Source organism: Vipera ursinii, assembly GCF_947247035.1.
Source record: "Vipera ursinii genome assembly, chromosome: Z".
NCBI classification, from domain to species: domain Eukaryota; kingdom Metazoa; phylum Chordata; class Lepidosauria; order Squamata; family Viperidae; genus Vipera; species Vipera ursinii.
This window is the reverse complement of record NC_139517.1, coordinates 119,124,504-119,143,021: the sequence shown is the minus strand read 5'-3', so window position 1 is coordinate 119,143,021 and position 18,518 is coordinate 119,124,504. Positions and strand designations below refer to the sequence as shown.

Below are 18,518 nucleotides of genomic sequence, written 5' to 3'. Positions count from 1 at the left end.
AAGATATTTATATGAACTGTAAGATCATCATAAGAAATTCCTTTTCTTAGTTATGATTGGTCAAATCTAAATAATTATTGCTAAAAACATTAGTTTATTTCAATTTCATTTATATACTGTATATTTTCTAAAGAAAGATTAAGACAATGCTAAGATATTTCCAATGAGCAACAAATATATAATTTTATATGAAGAATATTTTGGTCAACTTTGACATAAGTTATATCGCTGGTCTTGTCATAGCACATAAATACACCAGTGAACTTTAGAGACAAACAATTTATCAAACAAGTCAGGTGTATGGAAGGAAAAGGGAAGAGAATCTTGTGGAAGGAAGGAAGGAAGGAAGGAAGGAAGGAAGGAAGGAAGGAAGGAAGGAAGGAAGGAAGGAAGGAAGGAAAAAAACAGCAGAAAAACTAATCAAATCACTAAAAAAAGAGCAAGGAAAAATGAAGAAAAAAAGGAAAATAGAGAGGAAAATAACAGAAATCAAAGTAAAGAGCTAGAATAGTTAAATAAAGAGATGCAGTACTTAGGGAGGGAAAAGAACGGTTTCATTTTTAGTACTCTCCATTGCTCCAGCTCCCAACGTACTCACTAGCTAGAAATTTGAAGAGTTCCCCTACTATTCCTTCATCTCAATCTTTTGTGAAGATATTGAAGAGTACTAGGCTTAAAACTGAACTTGTCCCGCTGCTTATTTCCCTCTATGTAGAAGTACGGTAATTCCATTAAGGATTACATGTTGAATGCGGTTTGTTAGCTCGTTACGAATCCATCTAATGGTGAAGCTATCTATCTCAAAGATTTCCGACTTACTAAGAATTAGGTTGTGGTTTACTTTGTCAAACGCCTTACTGAAAAACAAGTATATTATGTTCACACCTTTTCACCAGTCCACTTAATAACTTATTTTTATTCTTGAGTATTGAATTGGCCAATGAGGGTATGGCATTGCTTTGACCCAACATAGTAATTGATTAGCACACATTTATACAGAAAATCTTTATTTCAGGCAAACTGATTGTATCTTAGTTATAAAATAAAAAGAGTAAGATAGTACTTGTCGTTCATTTACTTATTATATTTATATACTGCCTGTTGGGAGCTCCAGCATACAGAGTTCTCTCCTTCTGTTCTCCCCTTAACTCCCCTTATGAGGCAGGCTGGATTGAGAGACGCTGACTGACACTGAATTACTAAGTTTTCGTGGCTCTGGACTAAACATGAATCATCCTTGTACCATTCCAACACCATAAACACAATAATCTGTTGGTTCTTATTAATTTTAAAACAAATGTATTTCCATGGGAACAAAATACTATTGGATCCATGTACTGATCATCATATGGAAGTTTGAGCTCATTTATGGACAAGAAGATAAAAATTGAGGCATCTGAAGAAAAAGAGAATGTAATAGAAATGCAGAATTAACGCTAACAAGGTATTTTGGATTATAAGATTTGTTTCAATGAAAAGAGGAAAAAAGCTGGTTGTGAAATACAATAATAGATATGTCTTTGGTGTTTCTAAGATACAAAGCATACGGTTATTTTGATGTAAAAGGATTATCCCATTAGAATAAATGACATTTGGCTCACAAAAGAGCAAAGAAACACATAAGAAAGCTTTCCAGAGATTATGTAACAATACACTGTGAAAACAAAAATTTACACAAGATAGGCAGCATTTAAAGTATATCTGGCTTTCACTGGCCCAGTAAGTCTCCTACATTTATACAGAATCCAATTTCATTACAAATGAAGACTTCTGAGAACACCTAGATATGCTTTTGAAATTCTACATTTGTTTATGTAGTAAAGAAGGTAACTTGACAGGCTTAATATATCTCTGGGTTTGTTTTTTTCAAAAGCCAAATAACAAAACCTGATAATGCATCTTAGTATTGTCCTGATAGTAGAAGACTCACCTGCTGAATAAAGGCATTTTGGTACCAAGCACAATACTTAAGGCCAATTCACACATACAAATCAGTTACTTCAGAATGTTGAACAGAGTTCATACTTACGGCTTTCCTAATTCAGTTGTGTCACTTCATATATTCATCAGTCCCTTAGGTCATACTATTAAAAAATTATATAAAATCTCTGTGTATGAACTATCTACAGGCTTCAACTCCCAAATGTTATGCTTCCACACTGCTTGGAAACATCCTTACATGGGTTTCTCCAAACTGCCAATAATTTATGCCTTGAGTTTACATAAGAGTAACATTAGGATACAGGATCCTCAATGGATTAAGTCATTGGGCTAATAATCCATTCTGTTTGCCACATAAAATTGTATAGAAGATTCAAATATTTTCCTTCTATAGTAATACAGAAATCTGTATTTATAAGATTTCTTCAAATTCTAGAAAAAAGCTGGAATAGATTTCTCTTATTGACAATCATGAGGGTGAATATGCACTGATGTCTAGCATTCTTTACCTGGCTCATGCAGAGAAAAGAAAAGGAATACAAACTGCAATGTACTGATTGTCTGAGATACAGATAATTTTACTAATAAGCCAAGAAAGTTGGTAATATTGAAACTTTCACAAAGCTATTTGTATTTGATTATATCTTCTCCTATTAATCCTCAAATAAAAAAAAAAGAATCTACTTTTTTCTATAAGCCTCCCAGCCCAAAAGACAGATTTTGCTTTTTTTTAAAATCCAGAAAATAGTATGTGGACTTTTTGAATAAGCTAAGAAGTTCATTGAATAAGCATCTGTATGACAATGCATCCCTTGAATAATTCCAATACTGTCATTATCATAGAAGTAATATTTAAACTTCCCTTACTGATGTTAAGTACTATTCTAAGTTAAAAACTTATATAATGAAACTATTGCTGCAGTTTGTAAATCATTTCTCTCGTTTTGTGTGTGTTTGATTGACTGTGAGCCAATCTTGATTCTCAGCAATTTTTTGCCAAGATTTTTGGAAATGGTTTGTCACTGATTTCTTCCTAAAGTTGTTGAGATAGAAAGACTGCTCCAAAGTCTCTCATCGGGGTTTTGTGCCTAAGGCAGACCTAAAACTTTATGTTCTTCCAGTTTCCAGGCTGATCCCTTAACCATTACAATAAGTTAGCTCTCTTTGCAAATCATGCCTTTGTTTTCCCACTACTATTTTTCCTGCAGACTTTAAAAGACCATGATAGTATGATTTCTTAGATATTCTTTACTCCTTCATGGAAGAAGGTACTTGCTCCAATACTGTCAAATATTATTTTAAGTAATAATGATTGCTAAGATCATAGTAAACTATAACTACAGAGGCTGAAGCAGAAGAACAAACATATATATATACTTAATATACTATACTATGCTATACTATGCTATACTATGCTATACTATACTATACTATACTATACTATACTATACTATACTATACTATACTATACTATACTATACTATATTAAGTGATATACTCTTTCAATGATGCAAAATTTCCCATCTCCCTTAGTATTAAATAATATTCCATTTGTCACAGGTGATGGAGGTGATGACAAAGTTTACCGGGTTTGATGCATCTTCACACAGAAACTTCTTTTTTAAACAAGTATGAAACCAAATTAAAATGGAACCATTAACTTATCTTCCAGATAAACCAATACACCAGGGACAAGTTAGCACTTGTGTATAGCCTTTCAGCATTTAATGTATGCATTCATACAAAGAAGCCACTCCTTTTCCTCACAATTTCTGCCTTCCCTGTGAGATGTTTTGACCTTTTTACAGAATACATTAAAATCTGTTTCCAAGGAGGTAATCAAGGAAAACATTATATATGACAGCACATTTTTTTTTATTATCTGTTCTCTAAAAAGCACCACAGGCACTGGCTGTTAGTTTTTACCTCACTATCTAGAAAAATGACTAAACCACATTTCCAGTGCACTGCGTCTAACAACATTCCCGTCCCAAACTATGCTTGGCCAGCCATGGCATGTGCTAATCACTCTATCATTATTAGTTTGAGAAAGAATAAAACATTTGGATAAAGCTCTATCCTGTCCCTATAAAAATAAAGTAGGGAGGATATTTTCATAAGGCACAGTTCTCCAGAATAGATGTCATGGTTACTGAACAGATATCATGGTTATCTTCAGTGATTTTTTTCTAAAAAAAAGGTGCCGGAACTCTCATCTTGGCGGGCGCAGGAGGCAGGGGGGCAGGGGGGCGATGCTGCTGCAGTCACAGGGCGAAGGGTGTTGGCGGCGGGCTCCCCTCCCTGGGGGAGGGGCTGGTGCTGTGGGATCAGCAGAGCCCACTCTATATGGCGGGGCTGCGCAATGCGGGCAGTGGAGGCGATGCGGGCCAGGCAATGTTTTAATCTTATGATTTTAAAAATATATCTTTTCTATTGTACGTTTCCCCAAACCTCGCCATGTGGATTGCATACAAATATTATATAATTGGTAAATAAAGGTAGAACATATGTTAAATATACTGTACATCAAATGATAATATGCTTCCCTACAAAGTCAATTCTTGCTCAATGACAGACCAAGGAGTTAACTCAGAAAGGCAAGAGGAAAATCTAGAAGAGGTCTGTGCAGCTCTTCAACATCTTCATCAACGATTTGGATGAGGGGATAGATGGGGAACTCATCAAATTTGCAGACAACACCAAGCTGTCCGGAATAGCCAATACTCCAGAAGATAAGCTTAAGATACAGGAGGATCTGGACAGACTCGAACACTGGGCACTATCTAACAAAATGAAATTCAATTGTGAAAAAAGTAAGGTTCTACATTTAGGCAGGAAAATGCACAGGTATAGTATAGGTGGTACCTTGCTCAATAGTAGTAACTGCGAGAGAGATCTCGGTGTCCTAGTGGACAATCACTTAAATATGAGCCAGCAGTGTGCTGCAGCTGCCAAAAAAGCCAAGACAGTGCTAGTCTGCATTAACAGAGGGATAGAATCAAGATCACGTGAAGTATTAATACCACTTTGCAAGGCCTTGGTAAGGCCACACCTGGAATACTGCATCCAGTTTTGGTCACCACGATGTAAAAAAGATGTTGAGACTCTAGAAAGAGTACAGAGAAGAGCAACTAAGATAATTGGGGGACTGGATGCTAAAACATATAGGGAACGGTTGCTGGAATTGGGTATCTCTAGTTTAATGAAGAGAAGGGTGAGGGGTGACATGATAGCAGTATTCCAATATCTCAGGGGCTGCCACAAAGAAGAGGGAGTCAAGCTATTCTTCAAAGCACCTGAGGGCAGGACAAGAAGCAATGGATGGAAACTAGTCAAGGAAAGAAGCAACCTAGAACTAAGGAGAAATTTCCTGACAGTTAGAACAACTAACCAGTGGAACAACCTGCCTCCAGAAGTGGTGAATGCTCCAACACTGGAAGTTTTTAAGAAGAGACTGGACAGCCATTTGTCTGAAATGGTATAGGGTTTCCTGCCTGAGCAGGGGGTTGGACTAGATGACCTCCAAGGTCCCTTCCAACTTCTTCTTCTTCTTCTTCTTCTTCTTCTTCTTCTTCTTCTTCTTCTTCTTCTTCTTCTTCTTCTTCTTCTTCTTCTTCTTCCTACTACTACTACTACTACTACTACTACTACTACTACTATTAACTTGTAGAAAGGAAAGGCCCACACTGATAAATTAAAAATCTTTGTGGTCTGCAAAGGAATGCTGGTGGGCTAATCAATGATTTGGTGACTAGAGGAGCATCCACAGTGTTGGAGCTTGTGGTCATGGTAAGCCATGGAGGCACTAGGCAACATGACTTTCAGGACAGTGGTGGAGATTTTATTACTTTTTTAAAAAAAAGTCTGTGTTCTGTCCAAGGGTGCTTGGTAGGCTGCATGTACAGGCCTGGTCTAGAATTTATTTTGGAGCATTCAACTATCTAGAGCAGGCATGTCAAACTCATTTTGTTTGAGGCAACGTTTTATAAAAGAATTGCCATTAATTTGTTTTAATAAAATAATTTAAATCAATTTTTCACTTGATTTCAAATTAAATGAATGAGATTTTTTTTTAGTACAATTGCCAAATGCAATAAACTGGTTTTAGGTATATGTTACTGGAAGGAAAAAGCAATCCCTGTTGCGTTAGAGAAACATTTGCATGTATGCAGGTATCCTTAGGGTGCCATAGTTATGGATGAGAAATATTGGTTGCAAAGTTGGCATTTCTGGATGTAATACAGATATTTTGGACTTATTTTTGTTTCTTTCCATGTTTGATATTTTTAAAAAGGCATATGCTACTGACTACGCTTATGCACATATGTAACATGATCACTGCTTGTCCAAAATTTTACTATAGAGATAATACCCCCAGAAATTATTTTAGCCTTTTTAATAAATGTTGTTATTGATGTTAAGCTCACCAGGGAAAACATCATATATTGTTATGTATATACTAGGTTAATTATTTAAAGACTGAAGTGCAACAGAACTAGATTCTAAATAATCTATTTTTCAAAACACACAACAGTCCAAACAGTAAAAGTAAAGTCCAAATTAAGAATATTTCATTCTTAAGAATTGTTTAGATTCAAAAGTTTTCAAGAGTGTACAAAAGATACTATTTTTTTTCTAGAATCAGCTAAATTAGACATATTACATTGAGAAAAATGTTTCTCATTTTTTTCCTGTTACCTTTGATTTCATTGCAGAGATGTTAACATAAGAAATAGATTATTTTGTTATCTAATTTTACCTTCCAAAAGACAGAAGCAGATGAAAAATGTGAGGTTCTTTCCTGTTGGCTTTTCTGAATTAGCTGTTTTAGATTCTAAAAGTTTAGCTCCTAAAGAAGTAATCCTGTAAATAATTTTAATGTCCTCCTCTAGTGCAGGCTCTTTTATGACTCAAGGACTTCAACTCCCAGAATTCCTGAGCCAGCATGGCTCAGTTTGGAAACCTCTCCCTTTCCCCTCAGCATGGCTGGCTTAGGATTTCTGGGAGTTGAAGTCCATGAGTCATAAAAAAGAGCCAAGATTGCTAGCCCTGCAATAGGCTTAGGAAAACCAATAAGGGAGCTGGGTTGTTTGTTTTTTTTGCAAAAAAAAAAAAAGGTTCCGGAATGCCGTTCTGAGCATTCTATGAGAAAAAAGCCCTGGTTATCTTCCATAAGAGGACCTGAACTGGAATGGTAGCCTTGAGTTCAAAGGGGACTGCGAATAAACTATAGAAAAGGCAACATAAAACTCCAAGTGTGAAATATTAGGGATCAGAGAAAAGAAATGCAAGACCTTTCAGAAAACACTTCACTGATGTAATAAAATAGGAGATTCTGATTGGTGAGACAGAGCAGCAGACAGACTCATCTAGCAAATGTAATCAAAGGGTAATGAGATTGCAGTCGGTCAAATATCAATTTATCTTTTTTTTCAGAAGGGGAATGGATTTAGACTGCAAGGCTCAAGAAGTAACAGACACACCAATATTTAAACTGTAATATAATATGCAAAGAAGAGTTTATGTATTTATGTATTACCTATATCTCTCCAATACAACCTGGAAAGTCTTGTTTATGGTGGCAACCTTGGAAGGCTCATACAAGCTTTTGAAGAGAAGGAAGTTGCAGAAATCATAGGAAAAGGGGTTTAGCGGTGTAATATTTAGTGGTAGTTTATTGCTTTGCTATTATTAAGTTTACATTTTTAATCACCCTCCCCCCATTTTATTGTTATTAGTGTCCCAGAGTAGGCCCATAGTGAGATGGGCAGCAAATAAATAATAAATATCTATCATGGACTGGATAAGCTGTTACGAATGTTTTATGATCAACTTCCTACAATAACAGGAAGAATGAAAGTATGTGGTAAGATCATTTGGCATGGATATATACAATAGAATCAGTGGTTTCAAAAATATATATTACAAGATCAGTCCAAGGCATGATTGCATATCGCAACTCAAAAGGATGTAGAGTAGAAGGACTATGTATATAACATTTTGAGCTGTTTTAGAAGTATAGGTCCACTGACTAGAACTGCCAAATCTTGTTAATGAAAGGAGCAATGATTCATCCTAGAACAGCATGGTAGCACAGAATCAAATGAAATCCAGAAAGAGATGGCCTCTGGAAGTCAACTGGGCATGAAGTATCCAAGCACAAATCTGGTGATCTTATGACCAAGAGAAAATATTGATTTTGATTATGCCAAAGCATAACAGGTTTAAAAAAGGGCAAAGATCTTAAAGGAAACTTGTCCTGAATTGTCCCTTTGAATATTAACTCTTGTTCTTAAAGAGAAGTTCATATAAACTTCAAAGAACAAATTGGGAATTCTATTACGGTAATGATATGACTGGCAGTAAAAGAGTTTGGAGAAGTCTATTGTGGAAAGGATCTTGTTGGGATAGAATTGGGAAACAATGTTTTTTTTATCTTAATAAGTAATTTCCTCAGTATTGATCATAGTGCAGTACAGGCGTGGGGAATGAATTTGATCAATCTTTTGAAGAGACAAAAGGCACCACCAGACAAATTTGATGACATGATAAAGAGTTTAGAGAAAGAGGGGACTACAACAATTTCAGAGTCAGCCACAAATCTGATCTCACAACATGGCTTAGAAAAAGAACAATTGCTACAAACCTGTTTAGTAAGTGCCTGATGATTCTTTTAAATATATGCAGCATATTCTTCATCAACAGAAAAAAGCACAATTTATAACCATTTGAGGATTGATTTTTTCCCCTCATAATAATGGACTTTTAAAATGGAGCCCTTAGAACCATAAGATGGAACAGCAGATGCTTGCAAAGATAAAATGTCTCATGAACTGCTCTAAGGAATTTTGGAGAGAGGATTAAGGAAAATAAGAAACAATGTTAAAGAATTCTGATAAAGCAAAATGATTATCAGTTTAAGGATGAACATGATGATGTAGCACATGGAAACAAATTGAAGGGGTTCAAGTGAGAGTTTCACCTAGTTGTGTAGTAAATATGGGGATTAGGCCAAATAATTATGTAACTTGTTCTGATCAGTTCTAGACAAATACACAATCAACATTTGTTAATCAATCACAGAAGTCACAATAAAAGGAACATTTTTAATCAAACAACTTCAAACACAGCACCCCAAAATAAGTATCAAATGCTCTCATTACTTCCTCCCTTTACTTACTAAAAGTGCAGTATTGTATGAGATAGTAAATGGCTATGTTTTCTCCTGCTGTCAAAATAAACAAAAATACATCAATAAAAGAATACAACAGATCAGAATATTTAGAAAGCACATTTTTTATCTAGACTTTTGCTATAAATGCAGAGCCAGCAGCTCCCTTGAGGAGAACTCAATACTTATATTGAGAGAAATTTAAAACACATTCCAGAAAGCGACACTATTAAATATTTACCTACGTGGAAACATGTATTCAATTTACTTAAATTAATATACTTGTGATGCAATGGCTGTTGATCGTGCAGATTTTTATAAAGTTTTGATAATGGAGTTTTACAACATATAAAAGGATTATTACAATCCAATCAGCATGTGCTGGGATCAGTGTGCTTCAGACAAACATTTGTTAATCTCCTTTGTTACAATTCCCAGCTGCTGGGGATACTCAGTAAAATCCAAATGAAATAACTGGATACAATCTGGTACAGAATCACACAGGGCTTTCTTTGACTTTTTCTGTGCTCTTATAAAACACCTGAAAATTACATCTTGCTGAAACTATTGTTAGCAGTTCAAAAGAACAGTGTCATGTAAGACCTTTTTTTTCTCTCAGTGGAACAAGAAAGAGGTAAAAAATATTTTTAAAAGCCTATAAATATGAAATGTGTCTGTAAGTGTGTTTAAAAGAAAGTTATAAACCTGATTTAAAAATAAATAGCTAACATTGGTGAACAAAAGCCACCAAGAACTTGGCTTTGATAAGTGTCTCACATTTTAACCCTTAAAATATTTCAGATAAAACAATGAAATTTTACCCCTGTAATTACTTCAGCTTAAATAATTTTTCAACCAAAGGTAATATAACTATTCTTCCTTCTTTGTACCTTTTTTCTTTTCACAATGAAAAATGTCATCCCCCTCCCCACACACACACTTAAGGAAAAGAAAAAAAATTGGTCTGGAACAAAGGCAGTTATTTTCCTTGTTTGTTTTGTTATTACTAAAATAAAAATGTCAAAATAAATGTACTGAATAGAGTTCTTGAATAATCAGTGGTCACCTATGGCTATGAAATTTCATTAAAACAAGGTAGCAGGTGAAGAACTTTCATTTAAATGATTCTCACATGCAGTGCAGAGAAGATAATAGTTTAGGATTACAGCTCAATTGAGGTGATTTAAGTGAAGGCAATTTTGAAATCCATGTATTTCCTATATGTACAAACATAGCTATTAGAATACATGGGTTTTTAATGAAAAATAACCTTTATGGAGACCACAAGGATAATCTAACCTTTTGTCTTATAGCCCAAAGCATTTTTGCACAGCAAAATTAGGTTACTGCGGAAGCAGAAGGTAATTGTTTCTCTAAACTTGAACAATACTTGAAAATATTTTTAGAAATAAGCCCTACTGAACAAAGTATATTTATTAAAAAAGATGTATATAATCATAGTGGACAATCACCCTTTAAATAATTTTACTATGAAAGGCTGGCCAGAACCAGAAATGAGAAGCAAATTAATGCACAAATAAAAAGAGAATAGGGTAGCATGCCTGAATATTCCATAATTGATGGTATCCATCATTATCACTAGATTTATATATACCTTATCTTTCATTCCGAAGCTCAAAGTAGTGTTCATAGTACTTTTTCCTCCAGTTTTTTCTCACACTAACAACTCTGTTATTTACACGTAGGAATTGGGCATGATCCTGCTCCTATCCATGGGCAAATTGTTTTTATCCTAATTACTTACTTCCTTTCTGCTTCTCTTGTTTCCATGTTATATTGACATATTTTTTTAAAAAAAATCTCATCTGGGAACCAGATGGAAATATTAGCAGAAGAATAATCAATTGGGGGGGGAGGGTTCAAGGAATGATTCCTTTTATCATAGACAGTAGCCTCCCTGCAGCCCCAGCAACGGTAAATTCCTTGTTAGTGTGTTGGTCTAGTAGAAAAACAATAATAAGCTCAATTCTATGCTAACACCTATTTGGAATTAAATTCACTAAACTCAATAAGTCTTATTTTTTGGTATGTATATACAAAATTGCATTACATCGGCAATTTATTTTTATGTTCAAAAGTTGTTTTCCTTCAAGGTGTTCTCGTCTCAATTCAAACTGCATCACTTTCCATCTAGATAATTTAAAGATCTTTTTGACTTACTGGTAAAAGAAATTAAGTGAAAGTTTAAATTTATTTGGGCATATACTTTCCATTTCTTTTAAAGATCTGTTAGTTTATTTATAAACAGAAACAGTTTTTTTTAATTAAAAAACAAAATGGCAATATCTGTTGCTCAACTTACATCATTATTTTGTCTTCCTTTTGTTTTCCTTCTCAGCCATTTGGAAAATACAAAATCACATAAGTATAATATTTATTGATTTCTAAAATTTAGATACCTTTCTTCTACACATCTTCTAAAGCAATGTAATTTTTTTCAATGAACAAAAACAATAATAAAAATATAATAACCCATTAATGATAGCTTATAAAAGAACAGTGAAAACAGCAAGCAAAAAATAGAAAAAAAAAGATCATTTCATGGAAATACTCTTGCAAATTAAAAGCTAAGAATATTATTTTAAAAGAAACCTTGAAAAATGGTGTTTAACAACGTAGCACTTTGGTAATAAGGATAACAGAAGCAGTAGCAGTCTGATAATAAGGGCAACAGAAAAGATTATGATGCAGAGTTTAAAATCTTATTTGTTTCAAATGGGTTTTGACATGCTAATTATCAAGTACAGATAGTCTTGAGTTACAAGGCAATTGGCAATTGGACCATAATTTTTCCTGCTAAGATATGATCATAAAATGCGACATCCTATCAATAAGCAATAGCAACGGCTGTTATCAATAGCAATCCTGGCAACCCCAGTTGCCATTGTTAGCCAAATCCCACCAGATGTTAGTCGAGGATCCACCCCAATCCAAACTCACTCCTGCTTGATTTCTCCCAGCCCTGAGTCTTGGTAACTCTCCCTCCCACCTATGTCCCCTCCAAATCTCTGCCCTTTTGGCTCTCTTGCACTCCACTGTCCCTGCTGGACTTGTCTCCCTCACTGGCCCTGCCATCTCTGTGGGGTTTGCTGCCATGCCCATAGGCAGCCCTCTGCTTACCTTGGAAGTCTTCCAAAACTTCACAAGAAAGCCCCAAGAGGCAGAAGAAGAAGACAGCAAAGGTCAGCTGGGGATGGTAAGGATGAAAGGGCCAGTGAGTGCAGGGCAACAAACCTGGCAGGGATATGAAAACAGGGTGGAAGGATCAAGAGGATTGGGAGGTTGGAATGGTCAACAAAGCCAGCGGCCAACTATGAGTGATTTCAAGGGACTTTGTCTCACAGATGTTGAACAAATTGTTCTGTATGCTCCAGCATGGGGGTTCTCTGATCCTTCTCTAATCAAAAAGGTACGCATTGAATGGCTATCTACAGATGTAATAAGGGCAGAGTAGTCCCGAGGATTACTGCTAAAGATAAGCCTTAATAGTGGCTCTAATCTGTGTTTTGTTAAGTTTGTCCCCTACTGAATGCTAACAATGCTGTAGACGGCTCTTCTATTTCATCTCCTTTAAGTGTCACAAAGTGTGATCCAATCCAAACTCTCAGCTGACTCCTACTCCAAGTAGGCTTCAGATGGACAGGAACAGCCCCAGTTCCCTCTGAAAGACAGCTGAGCCCGTCAGCTACCAATGGGAAACCAATCTAATGGGTCTAGCTTCCCTGCAGTGATGTTAGAGAATTCCATGGTAATCAGAGTGATATGGTCATGATAAGGGAGACACCAAGAACTCCCACGATTTCAGATCACATAGCCTCTGACAGGAACACCAGATCCAGTGTGTGACCACTGTTTCCATGTCAGATGCTGAAAAATTTGGAATAGGCCCATGGTTGTCATGGTTACCATGATCTCCTGAGCCACCTCAATTCCACTGCTAGAGAAGGCAGATTAAAGTCGCCCAAGACCTTAAGTGCCATTGCCAACCCAGAAATGGAGTCAAGGAGTTCAGGCAGGGAGATTGATATGTAGTATTGAGGCTGGTAGAACAGCAACAATTGTAACTTATCCCAAAAGCCCAACTTAGTGAACAAGGTCTTATAGCCAGTAACTTGTGATGCAGCACCTGTAAATCCCTGGAAGCCATCAGGTAGCCCTGAATAACTATTACCACACCTCCACCACTGCCCTGGGGTTCCTGATACCACACCTGAAATATATCACTACATACATATATACATACATACATACATACATACATACATGACACAGACACAGACACACACACACACACACACCCATATATATTACTGAAAGTGCCACTCCCCCTGGACCCAGACAGTTCTCAGTAATACATGCCAAGTCAGCTCTTTCATCAGTGATTAAACTGCAAATGAGTGAGGTCTTATTACTGAGTGACCTGGCATTTAGAAGCAGCATCCAAATTACAAGTCCCTTAAGGGTTTGCTAACTGGGTACAGGGGTTGAGACCAGGGAGGTGGAACCAGTATAGGACATCAGTCCCACATTCCTTGAGAATGGCTCTGTCTCCATCTCCCACTGTATCTCCCCATGCTGATCACTACTATAATACTTTGGCTCATAGCCAATCTTCAATGGCAGCACTATTCCTCAATCCAGGCCCCACAATTCCTAAGGCTGGGAACTTCCCATCAACTCCTTCCTAGGAAGACACTTTAGCTCTCAGCATTATCAGGATACCCAGTGACCACCTCCCCCATTCAACCCAGAAACAAACTCACATACTCTCATTCACTGACATGGCTCCCCTGATATTTTCACCAACTAGTCCAAGCCTAACCCACTAGTTCCCTCCTCTGACTCTCAGAATAGTTTCAATGGGAAATCCAAAGTAACAGGCAACCTAGCCAACAGATGCAACCCACACAGAAGTGATCACTAATGCTGTATCATCTTTTTTCCTCTCTGGCAGAAGGGAAGGCAAAATGGACTCCATAGGGAGATGGAATCCACAATAACCTACCACTACACCCACCTAGCCACTACTGATAGCTCCAGTAGTGGCTAGGTGGGGGGTAGTCTTGGCTGGCCACTCATTGGAGAGATGCCGGGGTCCTGCCCCAGCAGCAACCATCAGATATGACGTTACAGTGGACAGAAGACCTCCATCATCTGCATGTAACTGGAATCCCTTAGCATTGCTGACCAGCCACAAGAAATGCTTTTTTACCACCTTTGGTAATAAAAACAACAGCCTACCTGGCCCAGTAGCCAACCAAGGCTCCCCAACCACCCCTCCAACACAGCTGCTGACAAAACCCCACCAAATAAAAAAGTTCATGGATAGAGAGATGACAGCAGCAAAAAGCAACCAATACACAGAGGGGCCACCTCCACATGTGCTGCAAAAAATTTCAACTGAACTGATTCTAATGCAACAACGTATTTATATGCATTGCACTGTGCATCATATAGCAAAAGACTTGGTGCTTTAATTTTGAAACAGGCAGTATCTATCTAAGATGGAAAGTTTAGGCAAGGATTGGAGTTAGATTAACATCGTTTTTTATTTGCAGATAAATAGATATTTCAGCTGTACTATATTCAGATCAGGTTATACTCAGACCTTTCACTAAAAGGTCTGAAAACTCTTACCCACATATGTGCTTAAGAAGCATGCTTCGTCCTCAATGGCAGTGACCAGGAGATTCAATAATGAAGGGTCCTTGGTGCTCTCTGAGCTTGGTTGTTTTCTTGTGCTAGCACTGATGCTGCTATCAAGTTTTGGTAATGAAATGTCTGCAAGAATACAACTAAGCTCAAAGAGCACTAAAGAACCTTCGTTTCAACCTTGAGCTACAAATATTCTCCATAATAGATAAAATAATATAGAACAAATTATTTATATATAATAATAATATAACCATAGATGATATAATTAATAACTTAATATATCTTATCAAAGAAATTGTCTTTTATTTGCACTATACAAAAACAAAAACATTGAGATTATAATTTGAGTTTTCATTGATCATTAATCCATATATGGATGGAATGTTAAACTGAAAATGGAAGTACACAGTATGTATGCATAGATTACTACATTTATTTTTGGTTCGAAGAACAACTTTGCAGTCTGATGCATAGCAAACCAAATAACTTTTCAAAGGAAAAACTATGTCCCTTCTTTCTATAGCATAGCAAACTGATAACATTTTGTTCGTTTTTATAACTGCCCTTCCAACATAGAATTCTGGATTACACTCTGCTTTTTAGAGTCTTCCTAATATACCAATAGGATTTCCTACAGTTTTCATTAAAAGGGACGCGGTGGCTCAGTGGGTCAGGACGCTGAGCTTGTCGATCAGAAGATCGGCAGTTTGGCGGGTCAAATCCCGAGTGCCGCGTAGCAGAGTGAGCGCCTGTTACTCGCCCCAGCTTCTGCCAACCTAGCAGTTCAAAAGCACGTAAAAATACAAGTAGAAAAATAGGGACCACTACGGTGGGAACAGCGTTCCGTGCGCCTTTGGCGTCTAGTCATGCTGGCCACATGACCGCAGAGCCGTCCTCGGACAAGCGCTGGCTCTTCGGCTTTGAAACGGAGATGAGCACCGGCCCCTAGAGTTGGAAACGACTAGCACACATGTGCGGGGGAACCTTTACCTTTTTACAGTTTTCATTAGTACAATACATTCAGTAGTCCAGTCAACACACCATACCAAGCCATATCTTCTTTTAAACCACAGTTTTCTCAGTAAGCTATAATAGACTGTATGTCAGTCAGACTGGATAAACAAATGAACCTCCAGACCAAACAACTCAACATTCTGTGAAAAAGACACTGTATTTGCACACATTTTAACTGCACAGAAAAAAGACAAAAGAATTTAGGTTTGCCCATGCATGCCAGGGCACAATGGCAGCTATCCCCATGAGCAAGCATTATATTAATGTGCTTTCCATTACAACTTCCCAGATTGAGAAGGTTTCGAAATACAACTCCAAAAAAGGTAGCATATATTGGACAAAGTTTATGGAGAATCATAACTTACTAACTGTGTGAACTGTAATGACTACACCATACATGATGCTTAACAAACCAAATAAGCTGTAGTAGAAACATGAAAATCAAATACTAATTTTTGTTAGGGATTATCTCTACTGTATATTCAAGGTCTTCTTTAACCAATCAGGTTTACATAACTCTCATCTATCACTTGTTCTTTTCAATATTTCAGTGTCAACATCAGTGAGATTATAAAAAAAAATGAGTGTGTTACTAGTATTCTGAAAATACCCAATTTAACTACTCAGCTTTGACATCTTACTGTAAGAAGGATGTGGAACTTTTGAATCAGTTTGGGTAAGGCTGAATCTGAAATTTAAGGGAATAATGAAGTTCTGTGTGAAGTAATATATAACCTTTTTTGATTAAGGGTATGTATTTTCTAAATTATGAACTATGCACCTAACAGAAGTTGCTTTAAGATGGTAGCTAGGACATTTTACCGCTTAGCTTGCCAATGCTATTCTATCTAGAAAAGTTGAATTTGGTCTCAGTAGTCCATCATCATTCAGCAATCTAAATAATTGCACTGGGACTGCCTTTAGAATGACCCAGAGTTTACAATTGATACAAAATCTGGCTACTAAAGTATTGGCAATACAAGTGAAGGTAGTATTCTATCTATTCTAAAAAATCAATTTGAAATGCTAGCAGAAGTCTTTAAAGATCTGGGCTGGATTTAAGGCTGGCTTTTGAAGGCTATGTGTTTAGCATCCATCATATTACTTTTTGGTCCATTGTAAGCAAAGATTCAATAGTGTCACACTGTTTATCTGTGGAACTGTATATGTAAGAAAGTATTTGTAAGCTGAAGTATTTTAAAAATTGAAATCGTAATTTTTCCTATTATGTTTTCAATCATATTTTTGTTAGTTTACTAAAGTATTGTGGTTGTATATTGTTACAATAATTTCCTCTATTTCTAATTAATTTACGTACAATCAAAACAACAGCTCTCTATAAAAGAAATGTATTATCATATTTTAAGCAAGCTTGAGGTTTGTAGATATTATAAACCCAACAAGTTTACCATACATAAGTCTCTAAGAAATTTGGAAAAACAAGAACAGTCTAAAAGGACTAGAAACAATGCTTACTTTGAAAAGTGGAAAATACTGACAAAAGGGTGGGAAGGTAAATAAAAATAAAATAAAAATGGGTGGGAAGGTAAATAAAAATAAAAAAGAGCCTTGGTGGAGCAGTGGGCTAATGCCTCCTTAAGTAACACCAGCTGCCTGCAATTAGTGCAGGTTCGGTCCCACCAGGCTCAAGGTTGACTCAGCCTTCCATCCTTCCCAGGTAGGTAAAATGAGGACCCAGATTGTTGGGGGCAATTAAGCTGACTTTGTAATAATGCCACTTGGGGGGTGTATGAAAGCACTAATAAACAGGCATATACATAGAATGAAGGCTACTGCTAAGCTTGTAAGCCGCCCTGAGTCTTCGGAGAAGGGCAGGATATAAATGGAATTAAAAAAAAATACTGAAGAGTTCACAATGAGAATCTATTTTAATATTATATTTCTAGGAACAAGGAAGTTCCTATAAAAATGAAAGAAAAATATAGCCAGATATATTAAATTCAATTCAAACTGAAAAGGGGAAGAGACCAAAGCTGTGGTCCAAGCAAACACTAAATGGTACCTGACTTAAGAAAAAAATTGAAAATCATGATAATGGGATATATTCCTGTGTTAGGAATGAAAACTGAATAAGAATAGCATAATACACTTATGTATTTGGGATTTTTACCTGTATGTTTATGACTAAGTATCTTTTTACCTAAGCCACTTTAAAAGGTAAAAATCAGTACATACTCTTGAACGTAGTAAAAAAGTATAAAAATACGCCTTCATCTGACAAATACAGAAAAGAGAAAGCAATCTCCATTTCTCAGAATTCTGTTTTCTCATCATATGTCAAATAGTCTACCTACAATTGGATCTGTTTAGGGTTTCTGATTTACTTAACCTTCAGGTTGTCAAAAAATATTAAGATAATAAAAGTTTCTATTGATAAACAGGTAATTTCCTAAAATACATAGGAAAATTCTAATTTTCTGAAGGAAAACTAAAGAGCTGCAAAAAAAGAAACAAGTTACATCCCTATGCTGTTTTTTCTTTGCTGGAAGAAAAGAACAAAGGTTTTTATCCCCACCTCAGTCAGCTGGAATGAATGCAAGAAGTCTCTGCAGGTATATAATATCTAGGATAATGTGGGGTTGCAAAAGACTAATATCTGGATTAAATTGGTGGCAGAATATGCATATATGCCAGACTTCTAAAATGGACCAATATACATAACAGAAAAAAAAACTGGCTATTACATATTGTCCCT

The 18,518-nt window shown here is 36.3% G+C and overlaps 1 protein-coding gene across 1 annotated transcript in view; it reads right to left on the bottom strand.

Moving 5' to 3' along the window:
• PTPRN2 (protein tyrosine phosphatase receptor type N2) overlaps positions 1–18,518 on the bottom strand; it is a gene marked incomplete at its 3' end in the record, with an annotated part of 756,267 nt that overhangs the window by 86,179 nt on the left and 651,570 nt on the right. The gene's annotated exons all lie outside the window — the stretch shown is intronic.